The sequence below is a fragment of the Haemaphysalis longicornis genome, unplaced genomic scaffold, assembly GCF_048455015.1.
Source record: "Haemaphysalis longicornis isolate Haplotype H1 unplaced genomic scaffold, Haemaphysalis longicornis Haplotype H1 scaffold_15, whole genome shotgun sequence".
NCBI lineage: Eukaryota > Metazoa > Arthropoda > Arachnida > Ixodida > Ixodidae > Haemaphysalis > Haemaphysalis longicornis.
Genome location: NW_027526257.1, coordinates 12,727,918 through 12,750,466, shown reverse-complemented (window position 1 = coordinate 12,750,466; position 22,549 = coordinate 12,727,918). Strand labels below are relative to the sequence as shown.

The following is a 22,549-nucleotide window of genomic DNA, read 5'->3' as shown; positions in this document are numbered from 1 at the left end:
TTTGTTTGTCGTCACTGAAGTCCTTTATAAGCATATTAAGCCCATAAAATCACTGGAATGGCTCACCCCATGTTCCAAATATTCTCAGTAACGCCCTACTTGCGCCGCGCGGAGAAACATCCGGCTATGGTGGTAAGGCACAGCGGCAACTTCCGGTGCCGTTCTTAAGTTGTCACCGAGTAGAGAGTGACCGCTTTAAAGAGAGTCTGTAAGCAAACGGTAATCTGTCGACCTCAGCGATAAATACTAGAATAATATAGCCCCCAAAACTGCATTGGGAATCGTAAAAATGAATCGATGTATATCCGATGCTATATTTAACTCAACGAGAGCAGTCTCAAAGAAACGCAGTTCACTAGAAGCGAAACAATTTTTTTGCAACAGTTACCTGGTGAAACAAGCCAAAGAAAGTAATTCACATACTCTCCTATAGAGCGTATTCACATACATACAGGCAACCATGCGTGCGCCGCCATATCTGTGGCCAAGCGTCTGTTGCTAGGCGACGTTGTGCGCACGGCCCGCAGATCAGGCCCTCCTCTTCTCCTCCGTGCCTTCATGGCGGCCAGGCAGGTCGCGGTCCGCGATATGAGCTTGTGTTTTCGTGCAAGGCGTGTGCGAGTGGCTTGATAGTCTGTTGCACCGCGATAGCGTTGGTTACGCGAAAATTCATGGTTCCGCTCATGAGTGTGACAACCTTATCTGCAATTCAACCCCAGCCTCTGCGCACACCTACGAGCGAGTGCGAGTCGGTCGGGGCGCAAAGGTTGCATCGTTAGCGCATTGGTCGTTTGTCAGCATGAACTGCATCATTTCCAAACTGATGCCCACTGAACGCAAAGTAATAACTCGACGCTAAATACTGTTGAGTACAGTGCGATCTACCTATCGCCAGACGCGTATCAAGTCGCCGCCGCAGATCAGCTGATGGCCAGCCGCCGCGCTCTAATGTCACAGGTGAGTTGTTTTGCTGAGTGTGAAACATTTAGCGCACGAGAAACCCAGTGCCAATGTGTCGCCCGTGCCATCTTGAGGGAAGCCGTTTTTAGGGCTGCTTTTTTGATAATAACTCGAACATAAGCAGCAACGTGTTTTCTTTTTGTTTTTTCTCGTGCGGTGATTGGATCGCATGCAGCGATCAATTTACTTCTGTCAATCTCAGCGCAGGGCATGAAGCCCTGTGTTTCGATTGTCCTTGGGTGGAGTGAGGAAACCGGCGAGCATCAGTTAAAGGTCAAAACCTCGGGTACTTCTATCCTGCGCACTTTTGAGGCCGATATATCTTTTAAAGAAATTGCTGTTCGATCACGCCGTCCGGAAACGAACGTCGTCTCAAGCTGTTGTTTTGCGCCAGCAGCGCTTAGCGAAACTTACTATTATGTGTTTTTAGGGGCAGCAGAACTGCCATTTCAGTCTCCGTACAAAACTTGTAGCTCCTGCTTGGTTTAGAAAAACTACTTGTGCACATAATGGAAGTAATTGTGCCTTTCTGCTTCACCCCGAACTTTAGCCCGTTTTTTTTTCTTTTCTTTCATTGCAGGCGTATGCAGCTGCTAGAAAAGAAATACGGCGCCCTCACAGAGCTGGTGTGCGTCCTGCGGGGCAAGCCTCAAGAGTGCCGTTTTTTGCGGCATCCGTGAGCAGCAGCAGGTTTAAATACAGTGATGGTGTTTAGCACACTTCGAAACTGATCTACAGAAATATTCAGAAATAAATAGCGAGGTAGACTGGTGCCCTTTTATGTGCATTTAGGTGCCTTTCCAGCTACTGCTATTTGAATTTACAATGACTGTGGAAAATGAAAAAAAAAAAAAAGAAACACATTTTGGTCATGCTCTTTATGTGCTAGAATATAAAAAAAAACATTTTAGTCATACTCTTCATGTGCTAGAATATTTTTTGCAAGACGTGGTTTCTGGCCAGGAAATGATAACTCATGGCTATCGCCTTCATTTTGGCTAATTCAACTGTTATGAAATGGTGATCTGTACAGTGAGCACAAGGACTTCATTGAATTATCGGGCCACATTTTGTCACACTGCGAAAAGTTACGCTTGTGTTCCACTTTTTGGGAAGTGCGTTCATTGCTTAGAAAAGGAAAAGTTCACACATGAATTGATAGGCGTACTTGAAATTGAATGTTTAATAATGTGTGCATTAGAGACCCTTCAGTTGCACTCCCAAAAAAAGAAATCGTGTATCAAAACCTTGCTATGTAGCAGGGAAGGGGCGAGATGACGTGTTGGTTTCGATGTGCTTTTAGCCTTTTCATTGGTTGTAATCGCATTGGTATGTTTATTCCTTGAATAAACAATCAGTCACAGTTCAGTACTTTGTCCTGCCTTTGTTCATATTGCTTTGTAAGACCCACTTTTCATTATGCAATACCAACTAGCTTACCAACCCATGTTCTTTGTGCACCACCAAAGCTTAACATTGGTGTTTCCGGGCATCAGCAGCAAGGCTTGTTAAGTTAACTTGTCTTACTTACACCTAGGGTAACTGCTAACAGCAGCTTGGGACACTATTAAAAATGGCATGATGAGAACATGTCTATCAAGAAACATTTTATTACACATCAATAAAATACCACCCAACCAACAGTTCACAATGTAATTACCCATCAGTTAAATATTAGTGATAGTTTGCAGTAGGTCACAGGAGCACCGATGCAGTCTGCCGATTCTCTTTTGTTGTCACTTCTGCACTACTACTTGGAGCTAAACAGAGACAAGGAGCCTTGCTGGGGTACAAAAAAAAATTACACCCATCTCCCCGAAGGGAACTATGAGTAGGATGCGGAGTGTCATGGGGGTTCCGTTTGCGTTTCCGTTAGGTTTAATTGCGTCAGCGCACCCGCTGACGGGACTGTTGCTTCCATCCTACTTCATCTGAAGAAGCACGGAGTCAAGCGAAGCAAGCGCAGCACTGAACGCGCGCTCTGCGCGTTCCCCTTTATATTCACAGCTGTAGGAGAGGAGACTACGAGAGAGAGAGCCGCGCATGCGTGCGAGAGAGCTGAAGCGAACGGAGGAGGAGTGTGCGCAGACGGTAGGAGAGGAGAGGAGAGTACGCAGCTGTTTGGAAAGGAGGAGAGGAGTGCATGCACAGATGGTGTGCGGACGGTAGCCATCGGTCAACAAGTGACATACCCCCGAGCATAAGACACTCTGCGTCTAGAACACGGAAATACCATTTTTTCCCATTCCATTTGGTTTTTGTGTGTGGGTGCTTCCACTTGTAACCTTCCATTCTTTGTGTTACGATTGATACACATAGCCATGCCCTATTGTGCACAGTTAATCTAAACCAAGGGTGTGAAACATCCGGGCCACATGTGGCCTGCAGACCTTTTGATTTTTTTTTTTTTGACCTTTTGATGTATTAAAGGATCACCGTAAAACAAATATCAGTGCCTAGATTTTAGTCATCCCGGAGATCAGTACTGATATGTTTCTCGAATGGTGACACCAAATTCCATACAGAAATGACCAAGCATATTTACAATGTGTGGGGAAGGACTTGTTTCGTTTGAACGGCAGCATTAGGTGACAATTTGTTACACCCCCCTCCCCCCTGCCCTTCTTGCATTGCAACCTTCCCATGTGGGACTGAACTTCTTGACTGTGGCTTGCTTGCTCACTGATGTGAGTTGAGACCCCTCATGTCACTAACTAAGATGCACAATTTTTTTTGCACAAAACATTAACAACTCTTAAAAACTTGCATACTACAACGACAATCATCAATGTCAGTTTGGACAAAAAAGGGAAAGAAATACTGACATTGGGCAGCATTACAAACACCCTGTATTTTTTGTGAAGACACAGAACTAAGCTGAAGAACGTTTACTAGAGCAGCAGCAGCAGCATAAAATGGACAGTGGTGTAACAACTGACAAAAAATAACCTACCTAAACCATTGGAATCAAAATCACGAGCGTAACAGTTCAAAATTGGGCTTGATGTCTTCATCTAGACTCCCATTGCTTTAGGCTCGCAATGGGTGCTGCCATTCACGGCGTGGAATAGCATTTCACATTATGGAAAATTCGGAGGGCTTATTTTACACATTACGGCACATCAAAACTTTCACCGCCAAGAAATTAGATAAATCGTCGGTCAACAGTCCAGGAAACAGCTTTTCATGTCTACAGGAGCAAAATCCTCATAATGTTCTGTTTGAACAGAAGAGTGCATTCATACAGATGACCAGGGCTAAAATCTTCATGACAGAACATAACTGCAAATCACACAATGAAAACCAAAACATCTGTGCATTTAGATACTACAGCGAAACAAAAAATTGCATCAATAAGTCAATCATCAGGAATTGCACTACCTGGTACAGTAGCCTGTGCATTGTGCTGTTATGCCCATCGCTGGGTAGTCCCTAAATCATACTTCCAATAAATACACATGGTTTGCGGCGATTTTAGATGCCCACCACACAACATTTTTTGCACACCTGTTACACACCACACTAACCATGCGTTGCATCCTGGCTGTCTTAATGTTCGCCTTCTAACCAGTGGCATTGGATGCCTGCTACTCTTTACACTGTTGCCCAGTATTGGCATTTCATTGCGGCCATTCCCATTCCATCCTCTTCTGTGTGGCAAAGGTGTTGTGCTGCTGGGCCCAAGGACATTGCAGGTTCGATTCCCAGCCACTTTTCTGACAGAGGCGAAAAGCAAAAACGCCCGTGTCTGCGAGATTTCGGCGCACGTTAAAGATCCCCCCCCCCCCCTTCTTGCCCCAGGTGGCCAAAATTAATCCCGAGCCTTCCACTACGGCGCGCCTCACCCACCTATTTCCCACACAATAAGGGAAACTGCTAGACATTGTTGTCTCAGCCAAACTGATGCACACGGCTTGCTGGAAAATGCCTATTCGAATGGCACAACTGACTGGCTCAGATTTGCTAGAGCTGCGCAGACAGCTACAATTTTGTCTAGCTGGGTGAGCCTCTCGTTGTGCTTCACAATCACAAGATCAATTGGAATATGTAGTGCTTGACAGGATTCGGTATCGTCCTCTAAGTAGCCCAATCACCCGTTCTACATGAATGCGGACATTAGCCAATTTTCGAGTTTTTTGGACGTCCCAAGCCGATAACTGCGATTTCCCCCTAGTGAAAGCCGGCATTTCTAGCTTGGCTGAGTGGATGCCAACAGCATCACCTATTGTGAATCCTCTGTCAGCCAACACTGTGTCACCTGGTACATGGTTATTTAAGATGCCGCAAGACTCGGTAAGGCGCTTGTCGCTGGTCCGACCACCCCAACCCTCGGAAATGAAAGTGACTGCACCTCGTGCTTTGCAGCGCAACGCCTTAGCCACTGAGACACCGCGGCGGGTTATATTTGCAGCATTGGTAAAACCATTTTGGAATACTGCAACTTGCCAAGGAATTTAGTCCTGTCAGTTTTACATTGCAATCTGATTATACTCACATTTTTTGCAGTTTGTTTTTAGTTGTAAATTAAGTGTATCAAGTCATTTTTTTTGCGTGTTTGGCATTCAGCAGAAGACTGCACTTACTGGGCACGTCTGGTATTGATGGTCATTTGTCCTCAACACATCCTGTATTTACAGATTTCTTTTCTGACTCCAACAACTGCATCGGTGAAGCAATTTTGTAAGCCTGCAGCTCGTCGTCTTGTTCAGTTGTTATTAACGTGCTATGTTAGAGAAATCAGATCAATCTCAATTATCTTTTTAGTTTAAGAGTGTGGCATTACTTTGTGTATTTACCAGAAAACTATTACCTGTCTGTATAATGCCTTTAAATCCCTATTTCTTTGAACTGTTTCAACACTTTTCTGTGTATGATACTGTCCAGTTGCTGTGATTTTTTTAACACGAGGAAAATGCAAATGTCATTTTAAGCAGTGACATCACAAATGACATACTGTGTGCTGAATAAACTTTTTCTGTTGTTGCCCACTAACCTGTTGCCTACTAACAGCTTTGCAGGCTTTGCTTAAAGACCTACAAAAAAAAAGTAGCAGATAGTGAATTTTCACTATTGTAAACGCGATACCCAGGACTCTGCTGGGAAAAACTCGTCATTGTGTACATAGAAGGGAACTTAGTATCTGGCACACAGCATCACTGAAAAGCAATTTACATGCCCATCATAGCTAAAACATGCTAAAATTCACACTCACTGCTACATTGTAATTTTTTTTATTCTAAGCATCCCCTTTTATTCATGCCCCTTGCACTTGCGATAGATGCACTTACGGTGGATGCACAAAGATTTGGAGTATTTAACATTCAATACACCTTTTATTAACATTCAATACACCTTTTATTAAAATGGGGTAGGAACTAAGAATTGAGCAAATGGGGCAGTAAAAATTGGAACAATTCATACGGTGAAAGGTGTTGGAGGGCCAGAGACAGATGTGATGATAGTTCCAGGGTGCTTACTGCTCCTACCCTTGTTCTACTCTCCCCAAGTAGGAGCTGTGCAGTACGGTCTCCCACTGCTATTAACACTGCAACTTGGTGTGGCTGTGTGAGGACGCTGACATAGCATGTGTGCTAGGCCTGCTCCTTCCTGGCACCTGTGGCACTCTGCAGGGGGGGTGGGGGGACAGCTACTGTTACCTGTCCTGGGTAACAGTAGCTGTAGACAATTAAGCTCCGACACGAATTTGTCTGGAGGTGTCTCCAAACCACAGATTCCTGGGAGGGATACAGGCTCAGGTCAGCCGACAGTGGTTGGGGATATCCGTGTAGGACACTACTCTGTTCCTGCCTGACAGTGAGATGAAGCCACCGTCCAGATTTACGTGCGCTAGGTCGGTCAAGCCGCAAGCGGCGTTGTGTGCGGATTCACTCCTGGCCATGCCAAAGAGGGCAGCGGTCCAGATTAGATGTAACTTGCCGGTTCGTTTTTCGGGGTCGAAGCCAAAAGTTAGAGGTACGGACACCTCTTCGGAGATCTGCCCTCGGGAGAAATTTAGGATTGCAGACTTGGAGGTTTTAATTAACAGCGATGCTGTTGAGCAAATCATTTCTGTATGGTGTCCGCAGCTTTTAAAATACTACGAAAATGCACACCATTCATGCTCGCGTGCCTTGATACGTGTGCATAGTTTGTCGCGGATAGTGGATAGGCCACAGATAGTTGGCATGGCCGAGGAAAGGAAGAGGCCGGTGTGCTTCGACAGGCTCGGCGTGCAAAGCATCTGCTAGAGATGATAAGTCATGCTTACAGGGCGGCACAAGAAAACGTCGACCAAAACGACGAGCTCACTCTGGCGTTGCTCAACGTAAGGTAATGAAATGCCATCCCGCCGACGTCCACCACGGCACCACAACGACACTAAAACTCAACTTTGTGTTCGTCAATGATCAAGTCTTGCACGTGAGCGCAAGCTTCCCTGAATTTTTTTACTGTTCTGATTTTTGTGAAGGCCACCATTGCCAGTGTAATGGCTGCTGCTTCACACACCACTGGGGTATGAAGCGGGCCAGAGGCAATGGAGTTTCCCTGGTTATTGACTACAGCAACTAATATTACGTCGAGATGAAAATAGTTGGCTGCGTCCCTGTAAACCACGTCCTCACATTCAGCTTAGCGTTTGCGCAGAGCTTGGGCCCTGGCCTATTGTCGCTCGTCGTTGTAATTGGGGTGCGTTTCACGAGAAGAGGGGGAATGAGGATGAAATCTCACTCAGCGTTGTAGGAATACCTACCTACTTGTAAAGTCGTGCTGCAAGGAAGGTTAATGTCCAATGTGCTTAAAATGCGACTCCTCGTTTGGCTGTTAGCTAAAGCTCATGCTGCCTTAACCTTTGTAGAAAGTGTACGTCTGAAACTGATCACGGTATGCAGAAAAAGAGTTTTCCTCCATGTTCAAGATTCTTTCCCATGCATGGAATGAGAGATAATAACTGGAGAATTTCAATCGTAAGCTTTTTTTCAGGTTTAGGGATTAAGATATTTTTGGCTCTTTTCCACTGTTTCGCAATGTGGCCTCTATCCCAACACATATTGAGCTAATGAGTGAGGGCTTCCAAAAAGTCATAACCTAGATTACAAGCATTTGTTCCTGATGTCGTTTTGCCTAAAAGCACATTTTGTTTTGTGCAAAGGGCCGTAATGGCAGCCGCGTACCTTGCCCGAAGTAATGTTGAGGAGGGCATTATTCCGGTTCGAGTAGGGGGGCAGTACCTTGGCAGCACAGCTTGCAATATGAAGATCCTGAATAACCTTCAGTAGGTCTTTGTCCGTGCTACCAAACTGATAGGGAATGACACTTATGGCGAATTCCATTGGGAGAGCAGGAGCACTCAAAAGCACTCTGAAAGTGCTCTCTCCTGAGCAGGCGTGTTTCAGTGGTCGAACAGAAGTAGGAGCACTGTCATCCAGTGGTAGTGCGAGACCACTTTCGGTGCTCTGAGAGCAGTTGGGAGCAGTTCGATCTGCTCCCGCTTGAAAAGTCGGAGTGAGCACAGTACGATACGAAGGAAGTCACATGACCTTTAACGTCATATCCTCCCCTTTGTGTGTGTGTGTGTTATGCTCCCTTGTATCGGGGAGCGCGGCAGTATCCATCGTGCATTTGCAACTTTGTGGAATGGGCAGCGAGCCCTACGAGCATGCGAATGCTTCACACCGCCACACGTGCTTTGCCCGGCTTTGCTCACACATGCTTTTCCGCAGAGATTGCTGGGATGCCTAAAGGCTATACGTGGAGCGAACTTTCACGACAAAGTTCGCGCGGCGTGAAATCTCTGAGCTACCGTACTTATCCAATTCTAACGCGCCCCCGATTCTAACGCGCACCCGATTTTTCTGACAAAAAAAAACAAAAAACTTGCACCTCCGTTTGTAACGCGCATGGAACTTTATAACCCAGACAAACGAATGCGGGAGAAATGGGCGATTTATTCCCCAAAGTAATTTCGCTCATCTCACTCCTCGTCGCTTTCCGCTGACCAGAACATCTCGTCCTCGGTGCCACCAAGAGCCTTCGCGATGCCACACTTCTGAACGAACATTCAACCATGGTCGATGGGATCATGGCCCACGCCTCGCACGCCCATCCCGCGAGCTTCTCCAGAGCCGCACGCTTCAGCCGACCGCTCATTTTGAACGCGTGAGAGCCGCTGCTGCCATTGCTGTTATCAAGCGCGCAAGTGGAACAATTTGACGATTTGTGTGAACGCCGATAGAAAAGTCTAGGCGCATATGCTTCCTGCGTCCGAAAAATCGTTGCTAAAAGCTTTAGCGCCATCTTGACATGGTGATGGCGATGGGTGGGACGAAATTTCCGCTGTTTCGGTTTCGGTTTCGAATCCGATGCTAACGCGCATGTGATTTTTCGGCCTATTTTTCCGGAAAAAGGGTGCACGTTAGAATCGGGTAATTATGGTACATGGAGCGACGACATGGCGCGCGCCGCCGCGCTTCCGCTGGGCTGCTCTAAATTAAAGCCCCTCTGCCGCGGCCCTGCCCATAGGAGGGGCTTTACTCTCACTGAACTCCATGCCCAGAATCAACGGTGCTGTTCAGTAAACAGACCCAGTGAAGGAGCTTCCCACTTTGGTTGTACATCATTTAACGATTCTGCGTGGGGCGGGGGTGTTTCTTCTACTGAAATATTTGTTCTCAGTTCTCAAAAACGCTAAAGGCTGAAGAGAGAGAGAGAGAGAGAGAGAGAGAAAAACAACAACAAAAAAAAAAAACGAATGGCACCGGGGAGATTCGCACGAACGACTACAAGAACAAGTAGCCGGCAGTTTAACCTCTACTTCACCCCGAGAGATGGTGCATATGAGCCAAATAGCCTCTGTTACTGGTTTTTGTCGTATTTGAGACGCCCTCGTAGTGATACCGCCTGTTCCTCACTCGCCAATCTTGCAGACAGGCCTCATATTGCTGCTACTGCAAGTAATGTAGCCGGATCGCCCTTATTTAACCTGATAAATGCTATCATGTATGCCCATACAGCCGGTCGGGACCGTGTTTTCCCCTCGTCGTTTTTTCCTCTCCCACCTGCTCTCCGGGTGCGTGCCGCACTCATGGCAGGTGCAGTGGCCCTGCTCCCGCGTGCCCCCAAGTGTTCTGTCACCTACTCCTCACTGCACGATGCCACTGCTCCTGTTCTCTCAATGGAATTCCCCATTAGGTTGCATCAATGTATGGCTTGGCTCTTACCGAGATCGATTAAGCATCAGACGACGTTTCATGTCTTGGGTAGTTGCTTCTCACGGTGCAATCGCAAGCTGCATGCCAATTTTGTCGCAATAACTGAGTATTCTTCAATGTGTTGGTCAAGCCAATCCAGGCGACAAAACACGTTGCAGCTGACTTTGTTCTTGCGGAGCTGCTGTTGCAAACCGCTCTTGGCCTCCCACATGTGGGGACGCTGCAAGTCAACCTGGCATTGGTTCCCTGCTTCAAATGTATAATTAGTTGCCTGCTCAGCATCTCGGCCTAGTTGATCCGCCTTTGCCTTGATGTTAGTTATTTCTCAGATATGTGGACCAATCACCGAGTGTGAGGAATCCCGCTGCATCACTCAAAGCCCTTGAAATGCATCTCAGTAAATGAGGATAAGCGGGCCTACCAGACCTTCGTTTGATGTTGCCGGGTGGTTGCTGCCGAGATTCTCTTATGTGTTGCGTAAAGTGGTCTTCCTTTACGTGTGTTCTGTAAAAGTGAGGCAAGGCTGCTCACACTGCTGCTCATCACTGCTCACACTACTTCCGGTGCAAGTGGGATGCGTATGGTCAGTGGTAAGGGTGAGGCCTTCTTGTTGGGCATCAAGCCAAAGGTTTTCGCTTTTTAATGGTGTCATGCTTGCAATCCCCACTTAGTGTGATGTGCATTAAAATCACCGACAATGAGTAATGTGTCGAAATGGAAAATTTCAAGAGTTTTCTAAAAAAGCTTGTCAATTTGGAGGTGTTGCGAAAAGGGCTCCATACGTTTAGGAGAAACGTGCCGGTCAGCCATGTTTTGCATTTAGTAATTAATTCGATGCAACAATACTCGCATCCCGGCCGGCAAATTTCACTTCTTTTCACAGACGCAGAAGTTTTGACGCCTCCGAACGCTCCAAGTTCTACACCGTGTTTGCCATTTGAAAAGACTTTCCACACTGATGAGTTCTACACTGTTTGTTGATTAGTACACACATACCCTGAAGTCACTGACCAAAGAACTGAAGCGCATGAAAAATTCCTTGCCGGCCTGACCCCTGACCCGACAGGCACAGTCAGCCCTGTGCGGCAGCAGCGGCTCACCATTGTTTGCATTGCTGGATGTAAACAAACCTTTCCTTTGCAGCTACGTCAGCTGACTCCTTAGCCATGATTGGCTATCCGGTTTTGCATTGCCGAGGCGCAACGAGGGGATTCAGTCCTAGAGCGATCTTGTCCTGCCTCGCAAAGCGAGAAAAAGCGATGCCTGGCTCATCACTTGCGACGTCCCGCAATGTGCCAAGTCGCCAGTGGGAATGTGCCTTTAGACGATTGGTGAGCACTTTGGAACTGTCCACTGACGGAGGCCAGACGCACGTGCAGTCGATTTTATGGGGCCCATTCCCCTTCACGCAGCGTCCTCAAAGAACCGGTGATGCAAATGTTGAGACCGGTGATTTCAGCACCAATCTTATCTTCAAATTGCACTAACATGGCTTTGAATGTCGCACGAGGGTTTCCATGATCTGTTCTCCAAAATTTTGAAGCACACCTTCCGTAACGTACTAATCATCCGACCCCGAAGCAAGGGGGGTTTGCCAAGGCCAATTTTCTTGTCCCAGTGTTTTAACTGAGTAGAGCCAGATGGAAAATTGTCCATTGCATCTGCGGACCCAATTTCTGAGGACCCCAAGGTCGGTAACCTGCTGTGGCTGGAGTCAACGATGGCCTGAGATGCTGGTCTTACGTTTTGGAAGAGGCGGGGTTGACAGTGGTGTCGACTCCCTTAAGTTCAGTTAGGGCTGCTTTTAGAACTTTTTTTTTCCAACGATAATGGACTGAAGCATGTGATGGATTTTGTTAATTTCTGAGCATGAATCGGAATGTCTGCCGTGAGTGTATTGACTCTGGGGGACCATGTGTCTCTGAGTGTGTTTGCCGTGGGAGACCGTAGCTGCCCAGCTCACCTTGTTGTTTAGGTTGATTCTGTTGGCATGGATATGGCCGCCTGTCCTCGATGGTTTTGGCCCTCAGTGCTCGACAGCCGACGACGCAACGTCCAGCGCACACAATCCCAGCTCCGGGTGGAGTTGTCCTTGGTCGCCGGTCCACAGCTCGCATTTCCTTGGCTTTGCTGCAACCAAGGAAAGGAGCCCAAATGGTCACTCTCCCCAGATGAGGCCCTAAAGAATTTTTTACTGCTACTTTCTATTGTCCTCGTCCTTCACGAATAGTCACAATCTGCGCATAGAGTGTAAATCCCGAAGTGCTAGGACTTGATTTTAATGAAGCCTGTCGCGTGCTTAAGCTCCCAATCAGAGGTCAAGAAAAAAACATTCAATGCATTACTGACCGCTAATCGCTAAAACGCTTCAACAAGGCCAAAGCCACATGTAGCCAAAGCAACAAGCACGAAATGAACATCGTACTGTTAAACTAGGCCGTACAGCCAGTGTCTTCTTGGCAGGAGGCACTTATTCATGTGGCAGCATGTAATGCCTTTCAGCTGCTGCTTGCATCAATCTAGAGTTTTGCTCCCGTGAGTACACCCCATTGTTTTTCTCAACAGCTGCGTAGTTTAATTTGACCCAATGCAAGTGCAGTTACTAATACACCTGCAGTGCACTGGCCTTGAATGCAGGATCACACATGCTTGGTGCATTGCTACCGTGGTATGCTGCACGTATCAACTCGACTCAACAGTGTGTCACCTGACAACCTCCAAATGCACACCTGAAACACCTCCTTTAGTTCTTTCCAGGGTGCTCATTCTTCACAGTCCATCAACTGTTGGTACAGCCAGAAATACTTTTAGGGGTTGGGGGTGTATGGAGGTATGGGAGAATGGAAGGAGCCTTGCCAAAATGAATGCTAGCACTTGCTTATGTGCAGCATAGTAAAATGTTTGGGGGAGGGGGTTCAAAACCCCTTCGCGCTGTACCTGGAGAATCCTATCGGCCATCTGGGAGGCCATCACTGATGTGTTGCTGGGGCATTCTTGGCTCGTTTCTCTCTCACAAAGGTGAGCACATGGCGGAGTTATTTGTGCACTTGACAGCACCTGAGGATTCACAAGGATTGTCAGCTGCTGATAATGGCTGAGCTGTTGGGTTGACCTTTTTTCTGTGCAGCTTAGCAAAGGGGTCAGCCTCGCGTAGGATGTTTACTAGCACTGATGAGAGGCTGAAAGTTGGGACGTAAAGAGTAGTCAGGCAGTGGATGTTCACACGTATTTAAAGAATTGGCCATCATATGGCTTATGTGAAGACTATGACATGCTTTTCATCACTATCAGAAGTGGGGTAGGTCCAGCCCCTTTAAGGGACCGTGGCACACCATCTTGCATTCGGGACAGACGCAAACACCCACACCTCAAAACGTTCGACAAGTACTCCTGTAATGATGCCAGCATTTACGGAGGTGAAGGATAAAAAAATCTAAAATGAAGTTTGCCTTGGAGGTGCAGTGTCCCTTTGGCACTGCACATTTTTATACGTTTCAATACGAAAATGCATAATCAACATAAAGAAAAGTTGTACAACTGAAACTTTTTATGAAAAGCAACACAGGCTGCATAAACTTTACCTTCTTAAGAGAAGCAAAAATAGGCCAGAAACATGCATACGCTATGCCAAGTTTTTTCTGCAGCCTTGTGTGCCTAGTGGTGGCTGGATGGCTTTTTGTTGACTTCACCGGACTGGGGGAGTGGCTGTTGAGAGCCAGTGGTTGATCTCATGCTTCAGACCTGCAAGAGTGAGTAGTAACATGTGAACGTAAACATGCTGCGATGCACAGTTTTACAACAGTCAGTTCACCAGTGACCACATAAAGTTGAAAACGGCTTGTGCTTGCTTTGTAGAAGGTTTGTACGAACACTTTGATTGACTATGAGGTTTCACACACTGACACTACACAGGCGATGAGGCACACCGTAGTGAGGGACTAAGGTTAATTTTGACCACTTGGGGATGTTTTAACGTGTGCCAAAATCTCGAACATGGGCATTTCTGCTTTTCGCCTCCATTAGAAAAGCGGCAACTGTGGCCAGTTGCCGCTTTTCAAATATGAAGTCTGGACTAGAAGGTATGCAGGCAACGTTTAACAAATATACATATGTGCAGACGCAAGGATGGTGAAAACAGAGCCTGCAAGCATATGAATAGTCTGCTTGCCGGTTGGGAAGGTTGGTTGCTTAAAAAAAGAATGGTGCATAAAATAACCTGCTAGATACCATGTGTGCCCAAGGCATTGCTTAAAAATCAACTCGCCATTCCATGTAATAAATGCAGCTATGTAGTAAAAGCACCGAGGGGGAGGGAGGAATAACCGGGTGTTTTAAGGTGCACAGTAAAAATAGCGCAGTTAAAAGGAACGAGCCAAAGATGGAACTAGCGTTACTCCGCTTTGTTCACTAATTAAAACGCCCAATTTTTTTCATTCCTCAAATTAAGGTACTTCCTGTCTCGTCGGCTGACGAGTGACGATGAAAGCGACCACACCGACCGGTTGCTGGAACTCAAGTGCCTTTATTAAGCGAAGAGAAATAAACCCCCCCGGTCCCCGATGGCGCGGCGGCGCAGGCGTGGAACACGATAGCTCACGCGTCACACATCCGGCGGGTTTGATCCGCGGAGCTTTCGACCGTCACTGCTGGTGTTTCGTCTGTGCTTGAATAACTGTCAGACGCAAGGCCATCAGGCATGCCTGCACCGTTGAACGGCACCAAATGCCGACGGTTGCGCTGAATGATGCCTGTCGGTGTTTCCACCACATATGAGCGTGGCCTTCTTGCTGGGCTGAGCACCTTTGCTGCGCATGACATATCCTGCACCCACACATCCTCCCCATCAGCGAGTGGGCGGAGTTGGTGGGCGGCGTGACGACGGTTGAAGTCTTGACTTTGTTTTGTTCGGTTAGCTTTATCCTTAGCTGCAAGTTCGTCGTGTGGTGGCCACTCCGGTTGCAGGGTGTCTGGCATCTTCAGCACTGTCGTTTGCAGACGTCGGCCCATTAGGAGCTGCGACGGGCTGTATCCGCTCACTCCTGGCGTGTCGCGGTACACCAGAAGCGCCATGTGTGGGTCCTTGGATTTTGTGAAAAGATCCTTCATGGTCCGCACCATGTGTTCTGCCTCGCTGTTTGACTGTGGGTAGCCCGGGCTGCTCGTGATGTGATGAAATCCGTAGGTCTGCGCGAACTCGGCGAACACCCGTGACGAAAATTGCGGGCCGTTGTCGGACACGAACACATCAGGTATTCCATGTCGCGCGAACGTGCTCTTGACAGCCGCAATGACAGCTGTGGAGGTGGTCGACGACAAGCTGATTACTTCCGGAAAACGAGAGTAGTAGTCCACCACGATTATGTAGTGAGTTCCGTCAAGTTCAAACAAGTCGGTGCCTACACGCTGCCATGGCCGATTTGGAGTCGGTGTTGCGATTAGTGGCTCCGAACGCTGAACTCTCGTCTGAGCGCATTTCTCACACGATGTTACGAGCTGCTCAATTTCGCTGTTAAGGGTAGGCCACCATACTGCGTCCCTTGCCCTTGCCTTGCACCGTCCAATGCCCTGGTGGCCTTCGTGGATTTGCTGAAGTACCTCACGGCGCATCAGGCTTGGAATAATGATGCGGCGATCTTTGAGCAAGAAGCCATCGCACACTGTGATGTTGCCTCTTTCCTTCCAGTACTCCCTTAGATGAACTGGAACCTTTGAGACGTTTTCTGGCCATCCTTTCTCACAGAAGCGGAGTAGCCCAGAACAGATGCCGTCTTCCGCTTGGTCCTTGCGTAAGGCATCCATGCGGGAGGACATGAGGTTGGCAGCTGCTGTAACGACTTCCCTGATGAATAACTCGATGGAGTCGGTCTGCCATTGACTTCGCTCAGGATCGTGTCCCTGAATAGGAGCCCTTGACAGCGTGTCTGCCGTGGCAATCAGCTTGCCAGGGACGTAGTGAACAGTGAACTGATAGCGCATAAGACGGATTCGCAAGCGCTGGATTCTGGGCGGAATCATGTCGAGTTCTGCTGATCCCAGGAGCGTGACTAAAGGACGATGATCCGTTTCGACTTGAAATGCGATGCCCCTCAGAAACTGGTCGAACCTCTTGACAGCCCACGTCACAGCCAAAGCTTCTTTTTCTGTTTGACTGTAGCTGCTTTCAGTGTCCGTTAGGGATCGTGAGGCGTAAGCAACCGCTCGTCGTTCTCCCGATGGTTGATCTTGAAGCAATACTGCTCCGAGACCGTATGAGCTTGCATCAGCTGACACAACCGTGGGGTACGATGGGTCATATTTAGCCATGCAGACCTCTGAACTGAGCAAGCTTTTGAGCTTGTCGAAACCAGCTTGCTGGAACGGTCCCCAAAGCCATGAGTTTCTCTTTTGAAGCAATGCCCTGATCGGTGCTGTGATGTTGGAAAGATGAGGAATGAAGGGGCCCACATGGTTCACCATTCTTAGCAGTCTTCGGACACCGCTGACATCCGATGGGGTTGGTAGCTTGGCCAAGGCCTCGACCTTTTCTGGATCGGGACTGATTCCTTGTGCGCTAACCACGACTACAAGAAACTTGACTTGGTTTGCAGAGAACGTGCATTTCTTGCGGTTCAGCTTGATTCCCGCTTCTTCCAAGCGCTATAACACCTGCTTGAGACGTTGGTCATGCTCTTGCTGCGGTGCTCCGAAGACAAGAATGTCGTCAATCATGCTCACAACTCCTTCAAGGCCTTCCAGAATTCTGCTCATCTGTCGCTCAAAATATTCTGGCGCTGAGCAGATTCCGAAAGGTAGCCTTTGGAAACAGAATCTTCCCATTGGTGTTATGCACGTAGTGAGTTCTTGACTTTCTTCTGAAAGCTTCACCTGGTGAAAGCTAGCGGTAGCATCGAGCTTAGAGAATACCTTTGCTGATCCGAGGCGTCCCAGGATGTTCTCGACTGAGGGTAGTATGTGACGCTCCCGAAGCACGACTTCGTTGAGTCTGGTGAGGTCAACGCATATTCAGTAGCCTCCTCCTGCTTTTGGAACAGCCACCATACCGGAACACCATGGTGTGGGACGGTCCACCCGTTGGATGACTCCCTGGGATTCGAGCTTGGTGAGCTCCTCTCGGCACGTTGAGTGAGAACGGTTTGGCGCCTGGTTGGAGACGTATCACGTATTCGTCTTGCAGCTCGCCCAAGCCATCGAAGAGACTGTCCTTCAAAGTGACGGTAGAATCCGTTACACTGTCCACGAACCGTATAACTCCGAGAGCCTGTATCGCAGGGAATCCAAGAAGCGGCGGGTCTTGCGAAGGCACAACATACACTGTTTGCACTGTAGACCTGTCTTTCCAGCTCAGTTTCGCTTGGAATGTTCCGAGAACGGTGAGGGAGTAATTTCCTGGGCCCGTAAGCTCACCTTCTGGCTTTTGCAGCTGTTTCGGTATGCCTGGAAACGAGTCCGGTACTCCGCACCCGAGTCAACCTTGAAGTTAGCGTAGTCCGTTGACGGCCACTTTTACGAACTTGGCTCTGGTGATGGCTGCTACGGAGTGCAGTGTGAGAGCTCCCATGTTCTTCTTGCTTTTCGTTTCGCAGACTGCTTCGAAGGGTCCAATCCGATTACACCCTTTGCACTTGGCTTGCCTAGCTGGGCAATCTGCTCGAGGATGCGTTGGTCGACCGCAGTATCTGCAGCTCGTGGTAGCGTCGCTTGTGTTGGACTTCGTAACACGCTTGCCGGAGCTCCCTTGAGAATCCGAGCCATGTCGCGGCTTTTGGAAGCGCTTTTGAACTTTGGCCTCGGCCACAACGTGAGCAGGATTCGGCTCTTTTTGGAGCACTGCTGCACGGGCTTTCACGGCATCATCGTTGATGCGAGCCTGTAGTCTTGCTTCTTCAAGGGTAAGCTTTTGTGTTCGGCACAGTTTGTCCACAAGGTTAGAGTCCCGGAGACCCACGACGAACCTGTCTCGAACGAGTCGTTCTTCCACTTCCGCTGAGGCGTAGTTGCACTTTTTGACAAGTGTACGCAGCGCAGTGTAGAACTCGTCTACGGTCTCGCCTTCGCCCTGGGTTCGACGGTGGAAGCGGACACTTTCGTAGACCTCGTTGACCGGGTGGATGAAGTGATTGGTGAACTTCTTCTAGCGAGCTCCAGTCTTCGCTGGACAATGCTAGAGTGTCGAGAACGCGGCAGGCGTCTTGGGAGCCCATGTCGTAAAGAAGCGTTCTGACCTGTACTTTTCCCGGCGCTTGGTAGAGCCCAGATGCATAGCAATAGTCGTCGAACTGGTAGACCCATTCTTTCCAAGAGCTTGGGTTCCCAAAATCGAATTTCGGTGGCGGTTGAAGCCCGGTGCCGCTGAACTGGATAGAAGGATCTCCAGCCGTCATAGCGTGTTTTGCAGGCTACGCACCTTAGACTGATTGCTATTAATAATTTATCGATGTGTCGCTAACTTTATCCCACTTCTGACACCATGTCTCGTCGGCTGACGAGCGACGATGAAAGCGACCACACCGACCGGTTGCTGGAACTCAAGTGCCTTATTAAGCGAAGAGAAATAAACCCCCCGGTCACCGATGGCGCGGCGGCGCAGGCGTGGAACACGATAGCTCACGCGTCACACATCCGGCGGGTCCGGTAACGCGAACCGCCGCCCGAGCGAGCGTGAGAAACGCACCTTCAGCGCGCCGTGAAATGCGCGTCCACTACACTTCCGAAATCTGGGTCCTAGTAATTTTTCTGCGTCAAGACTTGCGCATTGAATCTACACGGCACCAGCGGAACGGGTTGGTCACTGCAACAGCAGATTTTCTCTGGAATTGGAGTCTGAAGAAAATCTCAGTGATGTCAGTGATTGTCAGTGTCAGGGATTGCCGCGATTTAAATAAAAAACAAGAGCGCGCCTGTTTTTTATCCCTCGTACGAACAACCGACAAGGCATCCAGCGTGCGACCGCGACTGGTGACTGCGAAGCTGATGGTGGCGCATTGCTGCCTGCCTAAGTTTTCATTCCAATTTATTTGAAAACACGTTGGCACACGGGGGCGTGCACGAGTAGGTAGAGCGGTAAAAACGTTAGAGCCCACGTATGCGTGCGACTGCGTCGCGATAAGTCACGCGTATGCTCGCGGAAAAGCGATCGCCCGAAGGCATATGCAGAAAATGTTGCCGTACGGAAGCCAAACTCGAGGGATTTGTTCAAAGGGCGCTTGCGATCCGTCAGCGCTCGGGTTACAGCACGGCTCGGGAAGCGGCCTCGCATTCGCTACCATCGCTAAATCGGCGTACGCGTGAAACAGCTCTCCAAAGAAATTATTCGGTTTTTGTAATCAACCATGTATTAGAGGGAACTTACCAGACAAAGTCGTGGATACGGTGCGGGTGCACTTGCGTCGGCATCCACGGCGGCAGCCAACTGCAGTGTCGGACTTTTGCGCGCCGTTCCGACCGTTCGCTGCCGCGGTTTCATCCTCCGGTGATGCGAAGTTATCGATGGCAGGTAGAGCGCCACCACGTAATGTGAATGCGATTAATAATATATCTCTTGACGCCACTGCCTATAATTGGGTTGAAACGCGGCAGACGACAAACGGGACACCGGTGTTTTTTTTTTCTCGAGATGTGGGCGCACAGCGCATGCGCTAGCACAGTGGCCACAGACATGGCGGCTTTCAGTGTGGCCAAGCGAAGAAAATCGCCCGCTAAACTTTTGAATGAATACCGTCTATAGCTAACTTTGCCAGAAATTACTTATTATGTCTGTCTATCCAAATGAGCGCTTGAAACCGCAGCTTAATCCCCATTCATGTCTAAACATTTGAACATTGAGGCCTTTTTCGTTACCAAAAGAACTGGCACAGCATGCCTTCCCTTTGAATCTTTTATTTGCATCTTTTTTGTCATTGTAGCCCACACCAAGCGTAATTTTTGGCGGACTTCTCTCCCGGTACGCGGCCACAGACGTTTTTCAAATATTTATGGTCTGAGCATGTGCACCCACCCGAGAAATTTTTTGATACTTCAAAAACTTCTTATAACTTTGGAATATAAAAATGGCAGAATAAATAAAAAAGTTGCCCTCCAAAATAAAGTTTAATTTAAAGGAAATTTAAAGGGAAGTTTAATTTAAAGGGAACCCGGAATACGACGGGTTGAACCCAAACCATATGACTATGCTCATTCTATAAATGAAAAATGAAATAACCCTTTTGGGTTCTTTTTCGCACTAAGCGCCTTTTAGGTATTGTATTACAAAACGTACGTTAGTATAAGGTTGGTTTATTGTGGGCGGGTCCAGATACTACCATGTGTTTGAATACAAATATTGCAGAAGCAACGTTTCGCCAATTCAGAGGTAGTTGCATCAGCATAAGTTCACAGGTACTTTTTCCTTGCTTCAATACCGCAATGCATCAGAGCATCAACCACTGAATGCAACAAGATGGCAAGCTGGGCGACTTGGTATTGTTTCATGGTGATTGGTTCATGGTTCATGACGCTGTGTCTGTTACCTTCGTCGTCCTCCTCTTCCTTGCGCTGGCTTTTTTCTATCGCCATGAACCACTGAATGGTCGTGATGTATTGCGTAAGGTACAGCGTACTCACCATTGGGTTGGATCCCAGTGAAACGAGAGACTTCTGCTGCCTGTCGCGAAACGCAGTGGGAACTGGCCTGTTGAAAAGGTAGAATCAAAGACAGCTGAAAACGTTAAGGAAGCCTCTTGCACAAAAGCTAATTGCACTAAGAGATGAATAGAAGAGAGGCTATGGATAAGGCCTCATCTGGCACTCGGGGTTTTGCCGTCTGCAGAAATGAATTTTCATGAAGAAAGAGGGCGCAGTCCCATGGTGCACTTATTGACCCAAAACATCATTCCCCCTACTTGAACGAGCATAAGGAAATTTCCTCACTGGTTACTGAAGCACGGGCAAACTCGTTTCCGCTACTTTCATACCGAAAAAAATTCAGATTAAAAAAATAACAATTGCGTTTGTATTTTTAAAGCAGGAATAATTTTTGAAGAAAAACTTTTCCGGAAATCCGTATGTGCACTTAGTTTTGTCTAAGAGATTCGTGGAAAAAAGGCGGTGCTAAAAAACTTACTTACAAAATAAGAGAATTATAAAGTGCGACAAGAAATCTATTAATTTCTTAATTATCCTAAGGCATGGCAATTATGGTTTAAGTTTTATAGTATTGCAGAAATGGGTTACCGGTAGCCAACTCTCCTGTAGGGTGCCTGTCCGACATTGTTTTAAAGCAATACATTGGTTGCGAACTAAAGAAAATATATGCTGTTTGGGGGCAGTGCTGTCAGCACTCGTGATTTGGGGCGCATATGTCGCCTGTGTAAAAATTGTCTTCCAACGAGGACTCATTAATTAAATAATGGGCTCCGGTACGTGCTAATCACGCATTTCTTCCATTAAATTACGAAACCGAATCGATATTTCCACTTACACCTAGGATAACCTTGAGAATGACATGCATGGGGAATACCTGATGAATTCGTGGTTCTGACTTCCAGTCGGTACATTTACGTTCTTCCGCGGAAATGGCCAGTCCAGCGCTTGTTCTGCCTTCTAAACGGCGGTCATTGCGATACGGCGAGCATTTGTTAAATCTCGCATCGAGAAAAAAAACACAAGGAAGTGCGCCTTTTTTTGCCCCGGATATTTGTTTCCAGTGGCGTTAATGTGTATTCAATGCCGTGTTTTACTGTCACTAATGTCGCTAAACAAATTTCCCACGTACAAAACTTCCCGCACACACATTTATTTTGAAGCAACTCATGGGCTATTGGTTGTAGTCCAGTTTCCACGTCTGAAACTGCTGCGTCACAGATAACACAAACGAAATATAGAGAGCACAAAAATGGAGCACGCATTATGGAAGTAGACCAGATAATCAACACTGGTAAGCTTTGTACACTTCATACGACAAATTGGTAGATACATGTACCGGCATGAGGTTACTCCTATTAAAAAATATCAGGAGTAGAGCTGCTTAGCATGCAAACTAGAGCATTTACATTACCCCCCCCTCAAGGTGCCGGCGCCACATGATTCCATACTATAAATAAAAGGCACGTGCTGCTCCGAAAAGTGTGTCATCACATACTCTGACGAATTCTGCATTGCCAAACGAACAGGTTCACTTTAACATGAATCTGTCTTTGCCTAAGATATTGATAGTTAGTGCTGAATTAAGGTACCAATATCAAGAGCATCTATAGGTGCTTCATCTACCTGATGCGAAGTGTCCTTGGTGGAAACGAAGTCCTTGACGGACTATTATGCCTTGGGCCTCCTTCGAAGGTTCTACATGAGTAGGCTGCGCAACCACGTCGTCAGAGTTGTTCCTGCCACCGCTGTCCGCAGCAAAT

General features: G+C 47.7%; 2 long non-coding RNA genes across 2 annotated transcripts; one reads left to right on the top strand and one right to left on the bottom strand.

The window, feature by feature from the left end:
• The first annotated feature begins 430 nt into the window (after positions 1–430).
• On the top strand, positions 431–2,328 carry LOC144165801 (uncharacterized). Its single transcript, XR_013321520.1, has 2 exons — positions 431–957; positions 1,541–2,328. It is a non-coding gene; the product is annotated as an uncharacterized LOC144165801 (long non-coding RNA).
• A 9,176-nt stretch (positions 2,329–11,504) lies between these two features.
• On the bottom strand, positions 11,505–19,820 carry LOC144165759 (uncharacterized). The gene is made up of 3 exons (XR_013321508.1): positions 19,519–19,820; positions 13,791–13,910; positions 11,505–12,299 (listed from the first exon to the last, which is right to left on the bottom strand). It is a non-coding gene; the product is annotated as an uncharacterized LOC144165759 (long non-coding RNA).
• Between the last annotated feature and the right edge of the window lie 2,729 nt (positions 19,821–22,549).